The sequence below is a fragment of the Callorhinus ursinus genome, unplaced genomic scaffold (assembly GCF_003265705.2).
Source record: "Callorhinus ursinus isolate GAN/ISIS: 27379988/994484 unplaced genomic scaffold, GSC_fseal_2.0 scaffold55, whole genome shotgun sequence".
In the NCBI taxonomy this organism is placed as follows: Eukaryota; Metazoa; Chordata; class Mammalia; order Carnivora; family Otariidae; genus Callorhinus; species Callorhinus ursinus.
This window is the reverse complement of record NW_027397117.1, coordinates 2,479,158-2,501,965: the sequence shown is the minus strand read 5'-3', so window position 1 is coordinate 2,501,965 and position 22,808 is coordinate 2,479,158.

Here is a 22,808-nt window from a genome sequence, read left to right as displayed (position 1 = left end):
TTCCCTCTCTCGCTGTGCCTCTCTCTGTCAAATAAAGAAATAAAATCTTAAAAAAAAAATGAAAAGGAGGACATAGGAGGGGTAAAGGTATTTCCAAAACATTCACTCAACAAAGGGCTGTACCTAGAATTTTCCAGGTATACATTTTTAAAGTTTAACGTGATTTGGGTTTTAAATTGTTCACACAGATCATGATGACTCAGGCACAAAAGCACGGTGTAGGGACCACTAGGGGATTTAGCGACAGGGATCAGAGCCTGAGCTTCTGTTCCACTGCCCTTGAATCATGGCTTCTTGGGCAAGTTACTTAATGTCCCCAAATGTAAAGCAGGAAGAGTAAAAAAACAAGCTTTCATTCACCCAGCAGACATTTGCTAAGTTCCTACTCTGGAGGAGGCACAGTACCAATAAGGTTAAAAGTTTACTGTTCGATCATGGATTCACATGTTCTAAAAAAAAAAAAAAAAAAAAAAAGCATATTCTACCCAAGGAGGTAAGTACTAGAATAGAGGTATGAGGGTTTCTTCAGATATTTGGGGGCTGAAACAAGAATAGGATCCTGCTTATGCAAAATTATTTTTTTTAAAGATTTTATTTATTTGAGAGAAAGAACAAGAAAGAGAACCTGGGGCGTGGAGAGAGGCAGGGGGAAAAAGGGAGGGAGAATCCCAAGCAGACTCCACACAGGTGCTGGATCCCGAGCTGAGCCGAAACCAAGAGTCAGATGCTCAAGATCTTGGAATGTTCATGCCCGTACTCGAAGCATTAAGTATGTGTGTCTGTGTCTGTGTCTGTTTGTCTGTGTGTGTAGGGGATCACCGATGCTTGGAGGGAAGGGTGATAACCAACAGGGGGGAGCAGGAACCTGCCAGGAGTGGTCTGGGGTGCCCCACACCCGACCAGGGTAGGTAAGCCGGAATTGGGCGCCTATCCTGGTTGAGTCAGGAGCTAAGGCAGCACCTGACACGGGAGCCAGGGGCTGCATCAAATCGGGAGCCAGGGAGACAGGAACCAAGCCAAAGCCAGACAGGCAGCCTGCAAACCAAGATGGTGAGTCAGCCCTGGATGGACCCCAGGGACGGACCAGGGTCAAGCGCCTGCAGGGCAAGCCCATCTCATTCTGCACGAGCAAAATAATGCCATTGACCAAAATGAGGAGTACTTTGAGGAAAGATGATGAGTTCATTTGTGGACATGCTGAGGTTCAAATGCCACATGGAGATGTCCATTGGGCTATTGGAACATCAGGAGGACCATGTTAATAGATGTAGTCATAGCTGTAGATGTAAGTGGGGGTCACCCTCTTAGAGATAACAGGGAAACTCCATGCCTGAATGAGAGGAGAGAAGGACTCCAGACAGAAACTTGGGGTAAGTGATGTGGTAGGACAAAATACTTGTAAAACATTTATCCAACAAAGGATCTATATCTAGAACACACCAAGTACACATTTTGAAAAGTTTACCTGGCTATAAGTTATTCACACAGGCTGGGATGCCTAAAGGAGCAAGCAAAACACAGGGATTTGCAATGACAGGGGTCTGGGTCCGAGCTTTAGCTCCACTGTTTTTAGTTGTCACTCAGGCAAGTGACAAGCAGCCACAAGAGATGGTCAAGGACAAGCAGCCAAAGCCAACTGAGGAAATGAAGTAGAGACTGAGAAGCAGAAGGAAGGCCAGAGGATTTCAATGTCATCAGAGTCCAGTCAGGAGAGCATTGCGGGAAGAAAGGGGGTCAATAGAAACGACTAGGGCGCCTGGCTGGTTCAGTCAGTAGAGCATGTGACTCTTGATTTCAGGGTTGGAAGTTCAAGCCCCACATTGGGTGTAGCGATTACTTAAAAATAAGATCTTTTTAAAAAAAAGTGTCAAAGGTGACAGAGAGGTCAGAGAAGGAAGGCTAGGAAGGAACTTGGAAGGTGGAGACACGTGCCTCGGAGCCAGGAGCTTGAGTCAATGGGTAGATGCTGCAAAGTTCAGGGGTCCCCAAGGTTGGATAATTCACTAGAAGAACTCATGGAATTCTCTGAGGGCCGTTACACTCATGGTTACAGTTTATTATGGTGACAGGATAGAGACGAAAAATCTGCCAAGGGAAGAGTCCAGGAGGGTTCTACACTCAGAGCCTCCAGCTGTCCCTTCCCAGTGAAGTTGTGGACAGCTTGCACTTCTCCCAGCAATGATGTAGGGTGACAACACGTTCAGGATATTGCCAACCAGAGGAGCTCCCCCAAGCCTTGTGTGCAGAGTTTTATAGGGGTTCCATCACATAGACATGGCGGTCACCCGTGTCCTTGACCTTTAGTCTCCAGCCCATCCAGTGTCAAGCTGACACTGAGCAGCCCAAAGCCCTCGTGATCGGTCACATTGTTAGAGTGTCTGGTGTGGCCAAGGCTCCCAGGAAAACAAAGACATCCTTACCAGGCATGATATTGCAAGGGCTTCCAGATCACCCCTCAGGAACCGCAGGCAAAGGCCAGAACTCATGACCCTGAGATCAAGACCTGAGCTAAAGTCAAGGGTCAGACGCTTAACCCACTGAACCGCCTGGGTGCCTGTTCTTTATTACACAGATGGTTGTAGTGAGTTGCAGTGAGTACTAAGGTGACTTAAATATGAGCCAGGATGTCGTCACTAAGACACTATGGCACTGCTCCAAAACACACGTGGGGGAAAAATGAAAGGTAAAGGGCTTGTGGAGATCTGGGAGGAGCAGATACACCGGAAGAGCAGGGCGGCAGGTGACTGGGTGAGCCCAGTGGATTTGGGGCTATGAGGGAGAGAGAAGGGGGTGACAGAATCTTAGGTTCCTTCCAGACAAGGATGAGTTTGGGGGAGGACTTCTACCTCAAGGGCGAGACTCCCCATCTGGTGGTAAGATTCTGAAGTGGGAGGGGGGTGTCTCTTCCTGGAGAGGAGGAAGCCAGGCACTGGGGGGGCCGGAGCTAATGGGGCCATCCAAAGTGGATGTGAGATTGCCCAGTGCAAAAGCCAGAAGCAAGTGTCCCCAAAAGGGAGACATCTATGAATAGGGGTGTGGCCGGAGAGCATTTTGAGAGGTGGCATCCACCCCCATCCATTCCCTTTCCCCTTGGCCTCTTACTCGGTGACATTTACTGCCTCAGGGGAGGAGAGATACCACAGAAAAGCAGAAAGAAATGCTTTGGGTTACAGAAGCCTAGGGTTTGAGTTTCAAAAGTCTGGGAGGGCACAATTATGCTGTAAATGATAGGTTGGGAAGAAGAGAGGATGGGTCAGGCTATCCCATCCCCAGACCAGGGAAAGTTCTCTGACCCGGGGTTTGGGGAGAGCCAGGAGGAGAGCGGAGTGCTCAGACACCCGTCTGCTTCCTGCAAATGGGCTCTTAATCCTGGCTCCCTGAGCTGAGTCCTGGGGATGGAGGGGACCCTGACATAAAGCCACAGAGAGCTTTGGAGGATCTAGGGCAGAGGGAATCCCCATTGTACTTTCCTAGGCGAGTTCCAGTGCAGTATTAAGATCCTGGAGACCCAAAGTGATTTTAAGATGTGTTGACAAAATCTTTAATACTCCTCCTTTCAAAGGGTGGAGCCTAATTCCCCTCTCCTTGAATGTGGGTGGGATACACTGACAGTGGCTTCTAAGGAATAGAATAAAGCAGAAGTGACAGTCTGTGACATCGAAGGCCACCCGATAAAAGGCACTGCAGTTCATGGGGGGGAGGGGGAAGTTAGCTGCCATGTCAGGAGGACACTCAAACAGCCTAGGGACAGTGCCCGCGGCAAAGAACTAAGGACTCCTGCCAACAGCCACGTGTGTGCAAGAGTCACCTGGGAAGTAGGTCCTGTAGCTGCATTAAGCCTTCCTATTGGGAGGGGGTGCTGTCACTTGGGAAGAGAAAAGGACCCCGATACAACAGGTGTATGTTACTTCTGCATGGGAGAGCTCAGATTCTTAACACATGAAAGCAGAACTCACAATAGCAGTGACCAGTGATCGTCACATGAGAACTACTTGCTTTAAGGAGACTGGGGGCTGGAAGGTTCTGCTCTCTCTTCCGGGAGTTTCAAGCATCGGGAGCAGACAAGGGAGGAGATGTTGGGTCTGGAAACTTCCCAGAGCCCAGTGCACCAGGCAGCCGGCCATTTCTTCCTGGGACAATGAGGCTGTACAACTGGGGAAAGCACAGACTTTGCAATGAGCCGACCTGCGGCCAAGTGCCAGGCCCACTTGCTCACTGAGTACTAATCACTTAACCTCCTTGACCCTCAACTTCCTCAGCTGTTAACTAATACCTACCTCGGTAAACTGTCAGATTCAAGGAAACAACGCTGTAGTTCTCTCTTTTTTTCTTTTATCCCTATAAATTTTAACTTTTACCAAAGTTGTAATATATAGTTTTAAACTATCAAATAGCTCTCTAAGGCTAATTAACAAAAATCCAACTATGTCTCCTCCTTTTCCACCTCCTCTCCTCCCCTCTCCTCTCCCCTCCCTGACTCCCCCATTCCCTCCCCTTCTTGACTCTCCCCCTCCCTTCCCTCCTTGACTCCCTCACTCCCCTCCCTTGCTCCCCTCTTCTCTCCATGCCCTGACTCTCCTCTCCCAAAGACGGCTGCTTTCAATTCAGGGTCCCTTGAAAGCCCCAGGAACTCTAGAAACATCGCCTTTGAATTTCATTTGAAGGATATATTTTTAATCCTTTAAAAATCAAAGACCAAAATTTGCTCTCTACCGAATTTTGACATGCATGAGATCATCGATTGATTTTATACTAAATTCACTTGCACATTACAAATTATACATAAATCTCAGTTTTATTTGTTTTTTATACTGTGGTTGGTTCCGTGTTAGGTTTTCATTTTGAAAATGGATTTCGAAGGAAACAACAACAAAAAGATTTGAGGGGGCGGGCGGGGCGGAGAGCCAGGGAGACTGGAAAAGGGACAGTCCCGGCGCGCGACTCGGTGTCCCGGCGGTGGCGGTGGCCCGGGGGTTGCGATGGGCTGGCTTGGGGGGGGGGGGGGGGGGGTTTGCGGGCGGCGGCAGCCCGCCCCAGCCCTGCCGGATGAAAACAAGGAGGAGAAAGAATCACCTAAAAGACGAGGAAAGTGGAAAAAGTTCACAAGAAGGACGAGACGGTAGAATCACAGAGCTGCTGTCTACGCGTTGCAGCTGCAGAGCTTGAAAATACCCCCGGAAAACGCTGAATTGGTCTGCCTTTCACTACTGCTTCGTAAGGATACCAGAGGCAACACGGCCGATTAAGCAGGACGGCAGATCACTGTGTAAATTATTTCGCAGGAATATAAACGGAGGCACTTCAGTTCATCCGAACTTTGGGTTGAACCTGACTTTTTCTTTCTAATTTGTTGTTGTTTTTTCCCTTCTCAGTCTACATCTGGCTTCTTCACCTCTGGTTCCACCCAGTTACCAAATGGGATTGACTCGCTCAGGTGCATTACACCCTCCTTCTTGCCTTCTTCCGTCGACGTTGCTCTGAGCTTGGATCTCGTAACCTCAACAATTCAAATAGCACTGCTCTTTCCTGTGCTGGATGTCAGACCCGTTCCGTACCACATCACCTTCACAGGGGGGCAGTAGCTCAGGTCAGCCTGTGAACTCACCTCTATGAGGACAGTCAACCACATTCAGGGCTTCCCAGCCGGAAGGACATGCAGAACAGGTGTCTGTCCAGGGCAGAGTAGCCGGCTTTGGGAAATAATCCCAACAGAGAAAATGTTAAAGAATTCGGCCTAGGGTTGATTGACTTAATACACCCCTTCAAGACTGGAAAAGGTCCTTGTGCTAAAATCCTGGCTGGCTGTAACCTAGCCTCAAGGCAACTTTTTGGTTAAAACAAAGGAACAATTGATGTCCTGGGGTTTTTCCTGCAGTAAAGTATAGTAAAGGGTAGAGTGGTATAAGGGAAAGTATTTCAGCCCTGGGATTAGATAGTCAAAGTGCTGACTTCTGATTGCCATAAATGATGTCACCGAACTTCTGTGGACCTGTCTCCTCACCTCTAGAAAGACCTGGAGATTTTCAGATTTGGCCATTTTGAACTATATGGGATAGATGAGGCATGGCCCCTCTTGAATGACGTTTTCCCTGAAAAGATATATGGCAGGATAGATCTTCCAATGTAAGAAAATATATTACAATGTAAGGTCATAACTGCTGCTGTGCAAATTTTGCTTTTTCTAGAAATTTCTACTTTGAATGATGTGTGTTTGTACCCCTTCCTTCTTCCTTTTCTTTTTTTTTTCTTTTTCTCCTTAAAATAGAATGTTTAAATTTGACTTACACACACATGTCCTGGAAATCAAAGTTTCTACCCAGTACTTACTGCTGGTTTATTTCATGGCACACTTTTAAGGAGCGGGGCTGCACGCAAATGGGCTCTTGCATAACCGGAAATTGGAAAACTCAGGCGACTGACAGGGTGGGGGGTGGGGGGAAGACTCAGCTTTAAGCAACTGTTCTCAGTGCAAATTTCAAAGCTGTGGAAATGTAACTAGGCGTCTTTTATGAATATTTAGAATCTTAATAAATTGCTCAGACGTTCCTAAAGTCCGTTAGTCCGTTTTTAGAAGATCAGACCATGCCATAGTGGTTTTTATAGTAGTTGTTTTAATTTGTATACCATGTCCCAAGTTAGGTTCTAAAAATAGTGTTGATGCTCTTTGCAAAGTGATTCGGTTAAAGCACATTAAAGGTCGTTCAAGTGTTTAAAAAAAAAAGATTTGAAAACCACTGAGACAATCGTTTTGAAAATGCTTCACATGCTTTTAGATGCTAAGGGGAACATCACTGACCTTCAGAGAGCGGGAAGCAGCCTCCCTCAGAACGACTGGAGCTACTGGAGCGTTCTCCTGAAAAGCAGGGCACAAATGCCCCTCACCTGGGGGACCTCTGATCCATCACATCTGGGAGCCCTGCTGTTGCAGTTTGAATCAAACTTCAATCAATCCAAGAATGCAAGACTTCCATCTCCAGGCTCCTTACTCTCCATCGGCAGAGGTCAAGAGGGAGCCCATGGTCTTGGAGTCCATCGTGGCTTCCCTGGGCCTCCCCAGTGCCCTCAGGAGCCAGAGGGAGCCCTGCCCTCTAGAAGTAAACCGGGCTACCCTGATCTGCCTTCATCAAGAGGGGCCCAAAGAGAGCCCATGAGGAGTGAATCCTCCCTTGGCAGGGGTCCACAGTAAGACTCAGAGGAACCAAGCCACACCCTTCCAGGGCTCTTACCCTCCATTCCGGGGTCAGCAGAAGGCCCTATATGCTCTGGGTAAGCCTGCCCCCCTGCACCCCAACACTGGCCTTGCTCCACCATCTGCCTTGACAGGACTGATGTCACTGGGCCTTGTACCTGTGTGATGTCAGTAGCCCTGAGAAGCAGCCCAGACTCCCGGCTCACACCTGTCCCCGCCAAAGCTCTAATCACTACCCATTCCACCCATGCCCGTCTGGTCCCCATGCCCTACCTCTCCCCAGTTCTAGAAACTCTTCTGTAGCTGGTGTCCTCCCGGCTGCTCGGGGTTGCTCCCATACTATCTTCCTGCCCCCTTCCTTCAAAGCCTCAGCCACACCGTCCAGCACTCCTCACTACTCTCCCCTCCCCCCAGTAACTGTCCCTTGGCCCTTACTTCCTGGCTGGATTAACCACACCTGTTACATTCTGATGCTTTTTTCCATCTTGGGAGCTCACTGACCCTGCGAGATGACCCCTCCCTGTGTTGGCTAATTCCTAGGGGTAGCAAACAACTGCAACTGCAACTCTACCTTTCACATACAAACCAACCCCTTCAGACCCTACACCCCAACCCCTCCTCTCTGGGGCTCTCACACTTAGGACCCAGCTGCTCTAATCACCCCAGGGCCAGGGGCAGCCTCCATGACCCGGAACCCACTGAAATTGTTCAAACTAAGCCTATTACCCTGCCTCACCTGTTCCTTTCCACAGAAACCAGAGTAAAGGTTCCTGTCCACGTTTCCTCCCCAACCCTCTGCCGCCGACCAGCCCTGGCGCGACCCCATGTGGCCCAGGTTCTCTTGGGTTCTGTGAATATAACAAACCAACCTTTCGGTGGTGGGCTTTCCCTTACCTGTTGGCTGTTCCCTACCTAAATAACGGCAAAACTTACATTTCCCAACACTGATGGCATTAGCTTCCTGGCTCACTGCCGGTGTGGCCAACATTACTCCTGTCTTGATTCCTGATGATTTCCATAGGCATATCAATGATCCCCCGACACCCCAGCCTCTCAGTTCCCTGTTCTCCACCTAATCTCAGCCACCCATTCCCAAACTCATACCCTTGACTTCGTAGGTACTAATCACCCAATTTTGTGCTTGCCTCTCACTGGCCACCGCTTCCTGTCTTTCCGTCTTCCTCTCCTGGAACCCTGACTCCGGTTCACTGGGGCCTGCAATCCTTTGAGTCTACCACATTTTCTTTGCCCCCCCCCCCCCCCCCCCCGCCCCCCCCCCCCATTCCTTTCTCAGAGCCAAAGTCCTGACAGTAAGCCACAAGGCCCTACACACTTTGTCGTTCATCAACCCTGATCCCACCTGCCATCCCTCTTTACCTCAATCACCCTTCCTTCATTACACTGTCTCCTCTAACAAAACCACACTTCTACCCCAGGCCCTTTGCCCTGGCTATTGATGTTGCCTGAAACATTCTTCCCTCAGATCCCTGGAGGGCTCATACCCTTACCGCCTTCAAATCTTTGCTCGGATGTCACCTGCCTCAATGAGGCTTCTCCTGACCACGCCTAACCACCCCCTGGCCCCATTACCTCGTGCTATTTCTTTTGGAGTTCTTACCTTCTAACGCACTATCTAGTTATTTATTATGTTTGTTGCTTATCATCTATCTCTCCTGCTAAAACTTGATCTCTGAGGACAGGGATTTTTTTTTTTTTTTTTTTTGAGAGAGAGAGAATGAGAGACAGAGAGCACGAGAGGGAAGAGGGTCGGAGGGAGAAGCAGACTCCCTGCTGAGCGGGGAGCCCGATGCGGGACTCGATCCCAGGACTCCAGGATCATGACCCGAGCCGAAGGCAGTCGCTTAACCAACTGAGCCACCCAGGCGCCCAACAGGGATTTTTCTTATTCACCTCTGTATTCTCGGCATCTGGAAGAGTGCTTTGCCTATAATAAATGCTCCTCAATATTTATTTAATGAGTGAACAGCATATGGGCACCTTGTCCAACTTTCTCATTGCAATAATAATAAAAGCAAGAGGGGCACCTGGATGGCCCAGTCGGTTGAGCATCCCACTCGACTTCGGCTCAGGCTGTGCAATTGAGCCCTGCATTGGGCTGTACGCCGGGCATGGAGCCTGCTTGGGATTCTCTCTCTCCCTCTCCCTCTGCCCCTCCCCACCCCCAAATAATAAAAACAAGAGAAACAGCAGCAGCAACTGACTTTGTTACTTGCTTCCTGTGTGTCAGGCCCTGTGCTCTCAGCTCTCTATGCATGATCTCATTTAATCCTCAGAGCAACTCTGTGAGCTCCACATCACGGCAATCTCCATTTTACTAGAAAGGAAATGGGTTAATGGAGGGTTCATGTTCAAGAACTTATCTCAGATCTCCAAACTGATGAGTGGTGGCGCTAGGATCCAAGCCCCCGACCCCCTCCCTGCAGCCTGAGTCCCTGCTCTCAGCCACTGCCTGGGGCGTGCAGATCACGTGTGCAGTGTGCAGAAGCTCTCTGCAAGAGAAAACTGCCTCACATATGGGAGGAATGCCTGCGTGGGACACTGAAGCCCAGAAGACTGCTTGGTGCAGAGGTGCCCTCAATCAAGCACCTTGAATCTGCTGGTTGGGAGGAGAGAGGGGAGTGGACAAGGCAGCAAGCTGGCTCCTCCCAGGTGAGCCCAGCCAGCTCCTGGTGCCTCTCTTCCTGTGCTCTAATGCACTTGGTAGAAGCCTGGCTCCCCCGGGAGAGCCTTAATGGACCCACAGAGTCCCGGCTTCAGCTGAAATGGTGGATTAATAATGGAGGAGACAAGGTCATTAACAAGCAGAGCAGGGAGCTAGAGAACCGAAAAAGTGGCACTGGTTTCTAAGGATCCATCCACATTCCGGCCAATCCTTGGCTCCTGTCTCCTCAATCCCAGCTTCTTTCTGCTCTGTTCCAGGGTCCTCTGTCTGCTGAACCCCAAATCTATCTATATGCCTGGGTTCCCTGCCTGGCGGGAAATCACTTCACCTGGGTTCCCTTACCCCCAACTTCCGTTCCACCTCAGAGCCTATTGGAATTTGGGCGTGGGGGTTGGCTAGGGTTCATCAAAGGGCAGGAGCAGGTTTATGTAGGAAAAGCTGATGAAGCATTCTCAGATGTGACCCCCTCTCCATGTCCATTGAGAGATGCTGCTGTGAGTTTTGGCTTTATCCCTTCCTTCCTTTATCCGATACATTGGTGTTAAGAATTCACCATGCATCAGACATTGGCCCAGGCGCTGTATCGAAGGCTTAGTAGATTATTCACTGGGGTGGCATAATACAAGCAGAGGATTTGAGAATAGAGTCCAAGCACATGAGTCCTGGAGAGGACCCTGGTGGGCACAGCAAATCCCTCTGGATTTGAGCCCTGGGTTCATGGCTCCCCATCTCTCCTGTCCTGCCTGCTTCAGGTTCTTAGCATTTCTCCCACGGACCATGCAGCAGTCTCCCTGTCTTTTAAAATTTTCACTAGCTTTTGTTGCAGTAAAACATGCGTCACAAAAGTTCCCGTTTTAACTATTTCTTTTTTTTTTTTTTAAAGATTTTTTATTTATTTATTCATGAGAGACAGAGAGAGAGAGAGAGAGAGAGAGAGGCAGAGGGAGAAGCAGGCTCCCAAGGAGCAGGGAGCCCGATGCGGGACTCGATCCCAGGACCCTGGGATCATGACCTGAGCCGAAGGCAGATGCTTAACCATCTGAGCCACCCAGGCGCCCCCGTTTTAACTATTTCTAAGTGTACAATTCAGTGGCAGTAAGCACATTCACAGTGTTGTGCCACCATCACCATGATCCATTTCCAGCACATGTCCATCAAACCCAAAATACACTGTGTACCCAGAGACAAGGGGTCGCTCCCACCTCCCAGCTAGCCCCTCATAGTCTCGGTTCTACTGCCTGTCTCTATGCACTTACCTCTTCTGGGTCCCTCCTCAAAGTGGAATCACACAGTATTTGTCCTTTGGTGTCTGGCTTCTTTCTTCTGGCATGATGTCCTCAAGGTTCATCCATGGTGTCGCATGTATTGGCATGTGTCCTTCTCAAGGCTGAATAACATTCCATTGTACGTGGACCCCACGGTTTGGTTATTCATTGGTCGATGGACCTTTGGATTGTTTCCACCTTTTTGCTGTTGGGCACAATGTGGCTGTGAACACAGGTGTAGCCCTCCTCCCAGCCTGTTCTCCATACAAATAGCAGTCACAAGTTCCTATAACACAGATCTGATCATTTATTTTCTTGCTTTTTTTTTTAAATAAAGATTTTATTTATTTATTTGAGAGAGAGAGAGAGAGAGCACAAGCAGGGGGAGCAGCAGGAGAGAGAGAAGCAGGCTCCCCGCTGAGCAGGGAGCCCGATGTGGGGCTGGATCCCAAGGCCCTGGGATCATGACCTGAGCCGAAGGCAGACACTTAACTGACTGAGCCACCCAGCTGCCCCTACTTTCTTGCTTACCGTCCACAAGGGGCCCCAAGTTGCTCACACGGTGGAGTCCTGATACCTTGGGATGGGCATTTGCGGCTTCATGATTCCTGCCCACCTTCCAGCCCCTCTGACCTTGCCCCTGTCCTGCTGTGTGTTCTCCAGGCACACCCTGTCCTTTCCAGCTCCCTGTGTTTCTGCGCATGCTCTTCTCTGCACACGGAAGCTCTGCTCGTTTTCCAAGACCCGGCTTAAACACCCAGCCTGCTTGGACCCCGAAAGTGAATGAACCCTACCCTCTGCCATGTGCCAGCATTTGCAAACTGTGTGTTGAAAGGAGCATGGGTTCTGAGGTCACACAGAAGGAATCAGAATTCCCACCTCTGCCACTCGTTTGCTGGGTGACTTTGGGCAAGCTTCTTAACCTCTCTGACTCTCTTTCCTCATCTCTAAAGTGTGTCATTGAAAGATGCTTTTCAGAAAAAGGCAAAAATCATGGCTTTCACACAGGTGTAAAAATGAACACATTAAAGATTTTATTTTACTCAGAATGAGGGAACAAGGCAGATGTTATAACTGGTTCAAAAGAGAATTTGAAAAGACACCTTTATAGATCAGAAATATTAAAATGAATATGCAAATAGAGGCAAATTGGGTTTTCCACTCAATTGAACCTTTATTGAATGCAACAGAATCCATATGTCTACCAGTTACCTACACCTTACAGAGTTGCAAAATAGTTCCCATAGAATCAGAATCTGATAAAGCAGAACATTATTCTATTAGATAATGCATCTCTTTCCCTGCTTGACCTTAGTCCCCACCAATATATTTTTTCTTTTCTTTCTGCACTTAAGGAAGACTGAACTTCTAGTCCCCTTTGTGGTACAATGAGTTGTGAGTGGGATTGACAAGTATCACTATGGGGCCAAAGCATTTTGCTGCTGGTTCAGGGTTCTGTTTTCCCTGGGGCTACAATCCTGAAGGCATGGTTGAGATGGAATCTCTGTTGGCCTGGATCCCTGAGGGACTCCATGAGCAAAGCTTCCACCCCACCCATGTTCAAAGTGTAGTATGAGTAGGACATAAACTGAGATTTGGGCTTACTTGTCTTGCAGCATAACTTAACTCATACTGACTTATCTCAAAGGAAGTTGCGACAAAAGCTCATTATGCAGGGTCTGGCATATAGATGTCACCCCATCACTGTTCTTACTTTTCCCAGCATTCCACTGTAATACTTAACTACCTTGTGTCATAATAACCTATTCCTAGGGGGCGTCTTGGTGCCTCAGTCGGTTAGGCGTTGGACTCTTGATTTTGGCTCTAGGTCTTGATCTCAGCCTCTTGTCAGGCTCCCCACTTAGCGGGGAGTCTGCTTGAGACTTTCCCCCTCTCTCTGCCCCTCTCCCTGCTCACGCACATACTCTCTCTTTCTCTCTAAAATAAACAAATAAATCTTTAAAAAAAAATAATGTATTCCTGGGTCTATACTTCTTATTAGAACATGAGTGCCACAAGGCGAGAGACCATGATTGTTGGCCTTTGAATTTTGAAATAGCATCTGGCCACCCAATAGTTCATAACAAATGTTTACTAAATAAATAAGTCAAGTATTTATTGAAGTCAAACTCTGTGACTTGAGCAAGTTTTACACTTTTGGAGCCTTAGATTTTTTTAAATCTCTAAATTGGAGACAAAAAATTCCTAATGGATTTGTAAGGAATGGAAAAAAGCAAGGGGATGTGGGAGCACTTTATCATTTAAGGTTTTGTAAAAATAAGAGGGATTATTATGAATTAAAGAAACCAAGGCCCCCAAAGTTGGAGTGCCTCAACTCAAACCAGGACTAAAACTTGAAATTTTGGCACTTAAAGGTACAGAGTTGAAGGGGCCCCAAGTGGCCCTTCCAGAAGTCTCCTCGGGGGCATCAATCACATGCGTCTACAGAGACCCACAGGCGTATGCTCCTTTTTTGCCCAAATGGAACTACAGAATGATGATTCACTGCTGATGTCAGTGAGTCACTGGGGAGGGGCAAGTGTCTCATGAGACTCCCATCAGCCGGGACCAGTCTGAGAGACCCTTGGGAGCCAGTAACCAGGGGACAGAGCAGTGACGCCAGCCCCTGGAAGTCACTTTGGGAGCATATGCTACCCAAGTAGCTCAGGATTGCCCTCAAGGGACCAAGAGATTTGTTTGCTTCCTGATTAGTAAAGCATTTTTCCTGATGTTTTGGTCTGAGGTCCAAGATTTGCAATTTCATAGCTGTCTAGTGGGGTCATGCTGTTGTGTAAGTGGCATGAGGAAGTGGACAAAACCACAGGATGTGGAGTAAGAGAGACCGGGTAGAGCCCACATTCCACCAGTCATAAGAAATGTTACCTTAGACCCACTGCTTCATGTCTCCACTTCTGTTTCCTTGAAAAGGGGAATCATTCTGTTGTACTCACCTCACGGGATTGAGGAATATTCTAGAAGTGTTTTACGAATGAGATGGCAATATATAAATATCATTTTGACAACTGTTGTCCTGTTGCACTGTACAAACCTCACCATAATCCTTTACCAAGCCCTGCCCATCTTTCTGGATCCACCCCTGGCCTCCCTCATGAAGCCTCATCTGCACACGCTGGTCTCTGTTTCGGATTGTTCCTGAGCATGCTTTCATGCTTTGACAGAATTTGGGAGTTCTAAGGAACCCTGAATATCTATTCCAACTTCCTTGTTTTATGAGCGAAGAAAGTGAGGCCCCAGCATATGGTGGCTCCAGTCAAACTCACACAGGTCCCTTATCTCGTGGGGGATCTTAATGGCTTTGTGTGTATTTCACTGCTCTCCTCCTCCCTTCCCTAAACTGTACCTTCTGAGGATTGAGCTAAGTCTTCCTTTTCTCATATCTTTCCCCTGTCCTCCTCCTGCAGTGTTTGCTCATGACCCTGGATCTCAGACAGATCCTCAGTAAAGACTCCTAGGTAGAAGGAACTGTAAATCTGCCAGCTAGCAGGGAGAGGTAGTCTTTAAAAGATGGTGGGAGACAGTTGCCATCTGCTGGTAAGCCGGTGGAACTACAGATCAATGTCTGTCTTGCTGATAGACCATCAAGGTGGGTTTGGTCTTGTAGGCTTGCATGCCTTGCCCTCTTCTCCTACATAGACCACTCTGACTCAGAGGTAAGCCTGGGCAGTGTATCCAGTAACTTTTGTCTTTGGTGGCATAGTCCACAAATGTTTGCAGAGGCCTTAATTTGTGCAAAGATATTTAGACTTAACCCCTGAATTCTGGGAGCCTGCAATCTGGTGGAGAGCCAGGCCTATCAAATATATTATAACTGTACGCAAGTTCTACCGTCATGGGGGGACACAGCGGGAGTTCTTCAGAGGCAGGAGGGGGCTACTGCTGTTGAGAGCATGGAGGAAATCACTGAGACCCCATGGAAAATATGACCTTAACATTCTCATCAAATGGAAGAGGCATTTTGCCATTTGGGGTCTAGTTTGGCAAGTGGAATTTTGCCAGGGAGAGACTGGGAATGGAGAGGGGATGTTCCAGGGAAGGAAAGAACATTTAGGACATAGAATGAAGTGGCCATTTGAAGGCCTGAAGTGAGCGAGGGGTTGTCTCATACAATTCAGGAAAGCAGAGTGGCTCAGTGTCTTTGGTTGTGTGAGTGGTGGATGATAAGCTGGAAACGTAGGCTGGGGCCTGGACCAGGGAAACAGATGCTGTTGATGCCCCACTCATGCTCTCAGACCTTACCATTGTATCCCAGATTGCTAACATCTATGTCGCTTTGAAGGCTCTCTCTGGTAGCTGCTCTTCTCTCATACACAGCAGGTAGAAAGTGCATCACTCCCCCTGACCATCAGCCAATGACTGAATGGAGGTGGTGTATAAATACCCCTGCTCCCTCGCTCCCTGAGTCAGGTTAGCTCTGAGACATGTGTTTGACCATCATTTCCCAGAGGTCCCCAACAGGATTAAGCTCAGTTGCCCACAGTGGTAACTTGCCCGATAACACACTCTTATTGGCTGCCTTTCCTTTCCTGTCTCATTTCCCTATTTCCTTTTTTTAAAAGATTTTATTAATTTATTTGAGAGAGAGAGAGAGAATCAGAGGGAGAAGCTGAGCCTGATCCCTTGGGGGGGATGGGATCATGACCTGAGCCGAAGGCAGACACTTAACCGACTGAGCCACCCAGGTGCCCCTCATTTCCCTATTTCCTACTAGTGTCTCCTGGCATCACCACCAAAATATATTACATACACTAACATTTTTATCTCAAGACCTGTTTCTAGAGAAACTCAATCTAAAACATCAAGTTTTAAGTTAAGAAGATTGGACTTCAAGCAATAGGTGCTTCCTTAAGGCCAAGTCATAATAGGCGTTATGCACAGATAGTGTCTTATAAACTGCCATCCTCCTCATGTGCTCTCCTGTGGCTGGTGGGATCTTCCAGATGGTCTTAATCACTGGGTACATATTGCAATGTGTAACCCAAGAATGCACATATCCCAATCTCTGCCCTCACTTGAAGAACTAGCGCATCCTAGTGCAATGCTGTTTTTTTGCTTCTACTATTGGTCACAAATTTCCAAGCTTCCTTCTTTAATAATTTCCTTCGTGTTGAAAGAATTTCCTTTAGCCATTCTTTTAATGCAGGAAGCCAGGACTTTCACCCCTACCCAGAAGTAATAAGGCATTCCTCCCTTATCAATTAAATGGAATAAATATACCAGTTAAAAGGCAAAGATTGGTAGAACAGATTTTTTTAAATGACCCAACTACATGTTGTCTATCTATAAAAAGCTCACTTCATTTTTTTTCTTCAAATTTTTATTTAAATTCTAGTTAGTTAACATATAGTGCAATATTGGTTTCAGGAGAATTCAGTGATTCATCTCTTACATATAACACCCAGTGTTCCTCACAACAAGTGCCCTCCTTAATGCCCATCACCCACCTAAACCATCCCCCCACCCACCTCCCTCCATCATCCTTCAATTTGTTCTCTATTGTTAAGAGTCTCTTATGGTTTGTTTCTCTATCTCTTTTTCCCCCTTTCATATGTTCATCTGTTTTGTTTCTTAAATACCATATATGAGGGAAATCATATGGTATTTGTCTTTCTCTGATTAATTTCACTTAGCATAGTATACTCTGGCTCTAATCACCCTGTTGCAAATGGCAAAATTTCATTATTTTTGATGGCTGAGTAATATTCCATCACACACACACACACACACACACACACACACACACACCAATATATACCACATCTTCTTTATCTATTCATCAGTTGATGGACCCTTGGGCTGTTTCCATAGTTTGGCTATTGTTGATAATACTGCTATAAATATCAGGGTGCATGTACTCCTTCGAATCTGTATTTTTGTATCCTTTGGGTAAATATCTAGTAGTGCAATTGCTGGACCATAGGGTAGTTCTATTTTTAACTTTTTGAGGAATCTCCATACTGTTTTCCAGAGTGGCTGCACCAGTTTGCATTCCCACCAACAGTGTAGGAGGGTTCTCCTTTCTCCACATCTTCCCCAACACGTGTTGTTTCTTGTGTTGTTAATTTTAGCCATTCTGACAGATGTGAGGTGATATCTCATCGGGTTTTGATTTGTATTTCCCTGACAATGAGTGATATTGAGCATCTTTTCATGTGTCTGTTAGCCATCTGGATGTCTTTTTTGGAAAAATATCTATTCATGTCTTCTGCCCATTTCTTAATTGGATTACTTGTTTTTTGGCTGTTGAGTTTGATAAGTTCTTTATAGATTATAGATACTAACCCTTTATCATACATGTCACTTGTAAATATCTTCTCCCATTTCACAGGCTGCCTTTTAGTTTTGTTGATTGTTTCCTTTGCTGTGCAGAAGTTTTTATCTTGATAAAGTCCCAACAGTTCAGTTTTGCTTTTGTTTCTGTTGCTTCTGGCGATATGTCTAGTAAGAAGTTGCTACAGCCAAGGTCAAAGAGGTTGTTGCCTGTGTTCTCCTCTAGCATTTTGATGGTTTCCTGTCTCATATTTAGGTCTTTCATCCATTCTGAATTTATTTTTGTGTATGGTGTAAGAAAGTGGTCCAGTCTCATTCTTCTGCATGTTGCTGTCCAGTTTAGCCAACAGCATTTGGTGAAGAGACTCTTTTTTCCATTGGATATTCTTTTCTGCTTTGTCAAAGATTAGTTGGACCAAGGAAGCTCACTTCAAACATAAAAATATAAGTAGGTTAAAAGTAGAAGGATCAAAAAAGGTACAGCATGCAAATATTAATCAAAAGAAAGCAGAAGGGTGCCTGGATGGCTCAGTTGGTTAAGCATCTGCCTTTGGCTCAGGTCATGATCAGGGTCCTGGGATCAAGCCCTGCATTGGGCTCCCTGCTCAGTGGGAAGTCTGCTTCTCCCTCTCCCTCTACCCCTTCTCCCTGCCTATGTTCTCTCTCTGTCTCTCAAATAAACAAATAAATCTTAAATAAAATCTTAAAAAGAAAAGAAAGCAGAAGTGTCTATATTAGGTAATATCAGGTAATTAGGGTATATCAGGTAATTTGACTTCAGAGCCAAGAAAATTACCAGGGACACAGAGAGACATTACACAATGATGAAGGGGTCAATCCACCAAGAACACATAGTAATCCTAAATATGCATGTACCAAGCAACAGAGCTGCAAAATATGTGAAGCAAAAATTGAAAGAAATGAAAGGAGAAATAGACAAATTTATAGTTATACTCAGAGACTTCAAAACCCCTCTTTCGACAACTGATAGAACAACTGCTACAACCCCTGGCTGGCTCAGGTGGTGGAGTGTGTGACTCTTGATCTTAGGGTTGTAGGTTCGAGCCCCACATTGGATGTAGAGATTACTTAAAAATAAAATCTTTAAAAAAAGGAAAATCAGCAAAGGTATAACAAAACCCAACAACATTATCAACCAATAGGATCTAACTAATGTTTATAGAACATCTCACCCAACAATAACAAAGTACACATTCTTTTCAAGTGCACAAGGAGCATATGCCAAGGTACACTATATATTTTGGGCCATAAAACAAACCTAAAACTGAAAAGAATTGAAATCATACAGACTATATTCTCTGACCACAGTGGAATAAAACTACACATCAATAACAGAAAGATGAAAGACACTTGGGACAAACATTTGGTAACTATATAATAGAATTAAAACAATCCATGGGTCAAAGAGGAAATCTCAAGGTAAATAAAAGAAATACAATGAACTGAGTGAAAATGAAATTATAGTGTTTTAAAATGTGTGAGACAGAGCTCACAGTGTTAAGAGAGAAATTTACAGCATTAAATGCTTACATTAGAAAAAAAGAAAAGTTACAAACAAATAATCTAAGCGCCTACCACAAAAAAATTAGAAAAGAAAAATTCTCAACAAAGTGAATATAAAGGGAATGTCCTCAACATAATAAAAGTCATATATGACAAGCCTATAACTAACATCATACTCAGATTTTCCTCTAAGATCGGGAACAAGACAAGGACACCCACTCTTGCCACTTTTATTCAACATAGTAGTGGAGGTCCCAGCCAGAGCAATTAGGCAAGAAAAAGAAATAAATATATCCAAATTGAAAAGGAAAACATAAAACTGTCATTATTTGCAAATGATGTGATATTATATGTGGAAAACCCTAAAGACCCCACCAAAAAACTGTTAGAACTAATACATGAATTCAATAAAGCTACAGGATACAAAATCAATATATAAACATCAGTTGCATCTCTATACACTAAAAATGAATTATCAAAAGAGAAATTAAGAAAACATTTCCATTTACAATTGCATCTAAAAGAATAAAATACCTGGAAATAAATTTAACAAGGAGGTGAAAGACCTCTATCTTGAAAACTCTAAGGCATTATAGATGTCTAGGCATATATATCTATAGAAAGAAATTAAAGAAGCTATAAATAAATAAATGGAAAGATATTCAATGCTCATGGATTGGAGGAACTAATACTGTTAAAATGTCTACACTACCCAAAGCAATCTATAGTTCAATGCAATCCCTATCAAAATTCCAATGGCATTTTTTACAGAAATAGAAAAAAAAATCCCAAAATTTGTACGGGATTGCAAAAGACCCTGAATAGCCAAAGCAGTCTTTTTTTTTTAAGGTTTTATTTATTTATTTGACACACAGAGAGAGAGAGAGAGAGAGAGCACAAGCAGGGGGAGCAGCAGAGGGAGAGGGAGAGGGAGAAGCAGGCTCCCCGCTGAGCAGGGAGCCTGCCATGGGGCTTGATCCCAGGACCCTGCGATCATGACCTGAGCTGAAGGCAGATGCTCTACCAAGTGAGCCAGCCAGGCACCCCTAGCCAAAGCAGTCTTAAGAAAGAAGAACAAAGTTGGAGGCATCACGCCCCCTGATTTCAAACCGTACTACAAAGTTATAGTTATCAAAACAGTATGATGATAGCATAAAAACATACACATAGACCAATGAAACAGAATGGAAGGCCAAGAAATGAAGCCACACTTATATGGGCAATTAATTTATGACAAAGGAGCAAAATATATACAATGGAGAAAGGACAATCTCTTCAATAAGTAATGGTGTTGGGAAAACTGGACAGACACATGCAAAAGGATAAAACTGGACCACTGTCTTCCACCAGACACAAAAATAAACTCAATGAATTAAAGACTTGAACATAAGACCTGAAACTGTAACACTCCTAGAAGAAAACATAGGCAATAAGCTCCTTGACATCAGTCTTGGTGAGGAGTTTCTGGATTTGATATCAAAGGAAAGGCAGCAAAAGCAAAAATAAACAATCAGGACTACATGAAACTAAAAGCTTTTGCATTAACAAAACAAACAAGCAACAAAATGAGAAGGCAATCTACTGAGTGGGAGAAGATATTTGCAAATGATATACATAAGGGGTTAATATAAGGGGTTAATATCCAAAATATATAAAGAATTTATACAACTTGGGGCACCTGGCTGACTCAGTCAGTGGAGCATACAACTCTTGATATCAGGGTCATGAGTTCGAGCCCCACTTTGGATGTGGAGCCTACTTAAAAATACACACACAAAAAAAAACTTCTGCAACTCAACACACACACACAAAACAAATAATTTGATTTAAAAATGGGCAGAGGACCTGAACAGGCATTTTTCCAAACAAGACATACAGATGGCCAATAAACATGTGAAAAGATGCTCAACATCGCTAATCATCATGGAAATGCAAATCAAAACCATAATAGATATCATCTCACACCAATCAGAATGACCAGTATCAAAAAGACAAGAAATAATAAATGTTGGCAAGGATATGGAGCAAAGGAAACCCTGTGCACTGTTGGTGGAATGTGAATACTTGCTGCCTCTATAAAAATCAGTATGGAGTTTCCTCCAAAAACTAAAAATAGAAGTACCATATGATTCAATAATTGCACTTCTGGGTACTTACACAAGAAAAACAAAAACACTAATTGGAAAACATATATGCATGTCTATGTTTATGGCAGCATTATCTACAATAGCCAAGATATGGAAGCAACCTAAGTGTTCATTGATAGATGAACGGATAACAATGTGGTATATATACATAATGGAACATTACTGAGCCATAAAAAAGAATGAAATCTTGCCATTTGCACAACATGAATGGACCTGGAGGGTATAATGCTAAGTGAAATAAGTCATATAGAGAAAGACAAACACTATATGACTTCACTTATATGTAGAATCTAAAAAGCAAAACCAACCAACCAACCAACCAATGAAACCAGAAACAGACTCATAAATACAGAGAACAAACTGGTGGTTTCGAGAGGGGAGCGGGAAAGGAGATGGGCAAAACAGGTAAAGGGGATTAAGAGGTACAGACTTCCAGTTATAAAATAAATAAATCATGGGGATGAAAAGTACAGCATACAGAATATCATCAATAATATTGTCATAATGTTGTATGGTGATGATGGTGGCTTCACTTATTGTGTGAGCATTGACCAATAGATACAATTATCGAATCATTATGTTGTATGCCTGAAACTAATTTAACAGTGTATGTCAATTATACTTCAATAATTTAAAGAAGATGTATATAGGATAAAATGTTTTTAGGCAAACTTTTAAAATAGTTTTCCTAAATCTTTTTGGTAACTTGAAACCGTAAAGTTTTGGTAAGTTAAGTGAAATGATGAGTTAAGTTAAATTCCTTGAATATCCAGATAATTTCCAAATAAGATGGAATGATAAAACACTAATTACTGTACATACTTTTACCCATTTCTTGCTTATTATTACAGAGAAACTAAAGATATTTGGACCTATTGGTAAATATGTTTCATGCCACATTGAAAACTTGTACTATGAGAAATAGATGTCTGTAGATATTATGAAATGTATTCATAAAATCGCCAACCTAAAAAATACTGGTGAAATGGATAGTTCACAATTACTTATTTAGTTTTCACTAAAAATTTAAGTTTCTAAGGGTTAAGAATTCTAATTAACATATGTAATGAAACTACCAGAAATAATAAAGGAAACAACTCTGTATGCCAGGAAAGTAGGATTTTTTTTTTTTTTTTTTTTGCTGTTGTTAGAAAAGGCATGCCGTATGGGGTGCCTGGGTGGCTCAGTCAGTTAAGTGTCCAACTTTTGGTTTTGGCTCAGGTCATGATGTCATGTCCTGGGATTGGACCCTGAGTCATGCTCCTTGCTCAGCAGGGAGTCTACTTGTCCCTCTCCTTCTGCCCCTTCTCCCACTCATGCTCTCTCTCTCTTTCTTACATAAATAAATAAAATCTTAAGAAAGAAGAGGTATGAGGTATGGAGATACATTTTTATTTAGGGAAATAAAAGTGATTCTGTCTTAAAGCAGAGCTGGTTATTTTAAGGGAAAGAGAAAAAAGACAAACAAAAGTATAGCAAGTTGTAGAAGTTTGTGGAAAAGGAATCTTGCGAAAAGACTTTTATGTATGATCAAGATAGATAAGATTAAATAAATTTGTAAGAATGGTTTTTAAAATAAGTTTTAATATCAATAGTGGACTTATGTAAAAGTAAACCTTAATTTTCTTTCATTATCTGAAAGGACAAAGTTTTCTCGGATTATTAGTCTGCTTTTGGTAAGATATCGTCAAAGGCTTTTCTTGAGCTTTTGA